Here is a 5000-nt window from a genome sequence, read left to right as displayed (position 1 = left end):
GCGATTATCGATTTTAGGACCCCTCCTTTTTTCCCCGTCTGATCCGAGAACTAAGAGTTTGATTGTGTTTACCGTTGAATTTCTTGGCAAAATGTGCATATCCATATTTAAGTCTTTGGTGTTTGTGTAGGTTTAATGACAATCATGCTTCATAACGAAGTTTAACAAGTGAAGTCAGTTTAGCGAGACGAGATTCGAGTAGTAGTATATCAAAATTAATTTCCAATATTAGATTGGCTGGAATGCTTATGTAGCTGTATTTTCCATTTTGATTTTCATTGAATGTGTAATCAAAACAACTTAGAAAACTCATCACAACAATAACTCTACCTTGAAATAATTAGCATTTATTTACATTAGCCAACCAGAAGTTTCTATGACATCGATTGTGTCATTTTACTGCCAGATAAAAGATAATAAACTATACTTAACAAGCATTATTCCATTACTAGCGTGCACAACCCGTGAAAAATAACATACTGTAGATATGCACACAAGCAATCGCTCCCACACACATTTAACCCTTCCCACCCCATCCTCCTTTCGAAAAAAAAAAAAAAAGAAAAGAAAAAAAAACGGCAGATTCAGCAATTTGTTGGAGGTTGTGGTTTCCGAGTTTACCTCTGGGGTTAACCCCTTTTCCCAGGGTATAACTTCTCCTTCAAGGGTCGGGGAGAGATAGGTTAGTCTTACGCTTGGCAACGTCGCTCACCGTTACAAAAAAGAAATAATAATAATAATAATGTATATATATATATATATATATATATATATATATATATATATATATATATATATATATATATATATATATATATATATATATATACATAGATAGATATATAGATAGATAGATAGAGGGATAGATGGACGCTTGCTCTTTCGTATATACGGGGAATGCTCCAACGTAATTAGAATCAATTAAATCATCATTGAGATTAAAAAGATTCGCCTTCTGCACTGCCTCTCGTAGGATTTGGGTAATTATAAAGACCCATTCGAACAAGTCGATGTAAACATCCCATTAGACATTAATTGAAAAGGCAACAACGCCTCTTCCTTAGCCCCGTGAGAATAAGATCATTATATAGAGATATTGGAGGATAAGTCTTCCTCTAATCCCCAAGTCCTGACAATGGCCATAAATCCTTTTTCAAAGGAATCCTTTCCTGACGTCCAATTAATTCCGATAATGGGTGAAATCAGTTGGGCGAATAAAGAGACACGATGCATGTAATAACAATGATGATGTGTTTGCTGAGCACATGAAAAGAAGTATTTCATTTGGGGAGAGTAAACAGTTTCAACATCATTATAAATGGTCAGTGTCGCCGCTTTGAACTAGAAATACATTTTGATTTAGAAATATTTTCAGTAATCGGGAGTATATGGAAATAAAAAATTGGTTACCATTCGACGTTGATAATGAATTTTGAAACTTTAAACTAAAGCTAAAGTTGTATAATATATATATATATATATATATATATATATATATATATATATATATATATATATATATATATATATATATATATATATATATATATATATATATATATATATGTATAAGTATATGTATATATATATATATATATATATATATATATATATATATATATATATGTGTATATATATATATATATATATATATATATATATATATATATATATATGGTATATATAAATACACGTATATATTTTTTTTATGTATATACACACACACACACACACATATATATATATATATATATATATATATATATATATATATATATATATATATATATATATATATATATATACACACACAAACACACACACACGCATGTATATATATATATATATATATATATATATATATATATATATATATATATATATATATATATATATAGATAAATGTATGTATATGTCCGCTTGTGTGCTTAGGTATTGTTATACTGCACATGTATATGTACAGAAGTATGCATATGTATACTATACACTATAAATACTGTGTATATATATATATATATATATATATATATATATATATATATATATATATATATATATATATATATATAATAGAGATTGACAAAGTTTAGGGAAAGGGCAATACCTTCAAAACTAAGCATATATATATACATATGATCAGCGCACAAGGCTTCTCTCCATGAAGCTAGGACCAGGTAGGACTAGGCAATGGCTGCTGATGACAAAGCAGGTAGACCTTTCGGCTCCCCTCCCCCAAAACCCCCATACCTAGTTAACAAGGATGGTGAGGTTGCAGACAACAATAGAAAATATCGAGTTTGAAAGAGAGCTGGAACTTTTTGCAACATATTCCCAAACTGGAACAGTTCTGATAGGTTATTACAATAGGCTTAAGATCTGAAATGCAAGGTGGGGACTTTGATGACTCCATCAACAATAGCCGGAGGACTGGAAACCTTTTTATCCCTATTCGTTACCTCCGTTCCTGCATCTCTCCTCTATCAAATTTTGGAGCTGAAATGTCTCACTCATCTCAACATCTGGCTTTATAACCCAAATTCCTAAACTTAATTCAATACTGAACAACATTCCCTAAGGCTCGCTTCACACGAGCGGATTTGTTTTTGTACAGAAATATTTCGTCTCCTTATGAGGCATGTCTAAACTCAAGATTTTCCCCGAGCGGCCTCCTAGTTTTTGCAAGCCGTTACACTAGAACTGCGCCAGTTAGCAGCGCAGGCAGCTAGTATATCACTGCGGCTTTGACAGCGTGTAAAGGGCCAAAGACCTACAGATACTGTAGTTCCTGGAAGGGCATCGTTGTTCTCCTTTTATTCTTAATCCGCGCTGACACAACCGCGGTGTGGATATCTGCTCGTGTAATGCAAATCTTAGACTTGACTGTCTTTTTTTTCTTCCTTTTGATTATATATTTATTTACTTATTCATTTATTCATTTATTTATTTATTTATTTTTTCCTTTTTTTTTTGCAGGGAATGGTGCATTTTTTCCATAATCAGCGAATCAGAAAAGCCATTAATTTATTATTGCCTAATTTTCTTCCTTCTCGTTTCTTTATACGTCAGAGTGGAGTTACATCGGCAACCTTTTATCTTTTGAAAAAGCAATCCCATAACACCACAGTTGTATGCGAGTTACTTCAAACACAACTGAAATACTCCTCACTTTCTTGGAAAGTAATTAATCAGAGGATTTTGTCTATCGTCGGAAAAGCACGAAGGACGTTTTCTTTCCGGAACTTTTTTTCTTACAAACTTTATAAAAGAGCAATTGACTGCCACTCCAAGTTCCTTTTTTTCCCTGGAACGATTAGCTAAATCTTCCTTTTCTCTTTGCTAAGAGGCGTCTCGGAACTCTTGCAATTTATTATCAATTGAGAGAGAGAGAGAGAGAGAGAGAGAGAGAGAGAGAGAGAGAGAGAGAGAGAGAGAGAGAGAGAGAGAGAGAGAGAGCATTTTCCGTCACTAATTACTCTTATGATTAAACTATCGTACGCTACCCTTCAAAAATGACTGTTAAATATTTAGATATGTAAAAGCACACACAGATTCAACCCTTCCCAACCCCTCCCACATTCCTCTCTTGATACCCAACTCTCACCAGGGCATGACTACTACTACTACTCCCGCTACTCAAGAGACAGGGAGAGACAGAGTAGTTATACGTCTGACAATGTCACTGAGCGAGACTGGAAATAAATATTCATATATATTTGTTTATACATATAGCTAAATACTTGATCTTTATTATATCGCAGAGATTGGCTAAAAGTTTGTTCTCGTAAGAGCACGTTGTCCTCCTTTAAACAGTACAAAAGAATTTTAATTTTTAAGTGTTATATTATTGGAGGTTCATTTACTTAACTCTGATATCAGTATAAAAGCTAATCATTTGAAAACTGGCTTATTGAGACTTACAGTACAGCGTTGAGTACAATATCAACAATGATTTCTTTATATCTTAAAAAAGATCTCCTCCGTGGATGGGTATTGCCGTCAGTGCGAACCCCGCTGTGCAATGTAGATATTACCTAACGTTATCTGTTATTAGTTAAACCAAAAATTGTTCTGTCGTATTGCAAATTTATTTCTATGCTTTATATTCACCCAGAGCCATCATCATTCAGAACAGTATCGGAACAATGTTGATATAACGTCTTGAGTCTTAGCAGAAGCCTTATAAGATTTACAAAAAACACGGATGCGAAACACTGATTTAAATTTGATCTTTCATTAAAGTCTATGAATCAGATGCTCCACACACAAACACTCAAACATATATATATATATATATATATATATATATATATATATATATATATATATATATATATATATATATATTATATATAGGTAGATAGATATAGATATACACTTGCAAATGTGAATATATATATATATATATATATATATATATATATATATATATATATATATATATATATATATATATATATATATATATATATATATATATATATATGTATATATATATATATATATATATATATATATATATATATATATATATATATATATATATATATATATATATATTCTTACCAAGCTGAGTCTAGTATGGAGTCGAAAAAATAGTTTATTTATGATTTATTTTAACATAAAGCTGATCTACTGTAGAGTAAATGCAATAGTTTATTTATGATCTATATGTATATATATATATATATATATATATATATATATATATATATATATATATATATATATATATATATATATACCATTTGTGCATTGAAGAGGTGAATAACCAGCACGTAAGAGGAGTTCCTCTCATGAAGATTAAAGTTCATTATATAAGTTACGTAAGATTTCATCGTTGATTTCATTGTATCTTTTATTCAAGTCAGTATATGTTAATTGATATTGTTTTTAAGAATTTCCTTTTTATTTTCACGTATTTGGCTACGAAGTCTTACATAACCTGTTTGCGAGTATTGCATTATATTTGTGAGAAAATACGCAACTCTTTGGATCGCCTT

Source organism: Palaemon carinicauda, chromosome 33, assembly GCF_036898095.1.
Source record: "Palaemon carinicauda isolate YSFRI2023 chromosome 33, ASM3689809v2, whole genome shotgun sequence".
Taxonomy (NCBI): domain Eukaryota; kingdom Metazoa; phylum Arthropoda; class Malacostraca; order Decapoda; family Palaemonidae; genus Palaemon; species Palaemon carinicauda.
Note: the sequence above shows the minus strand (reverse complement) of the source record.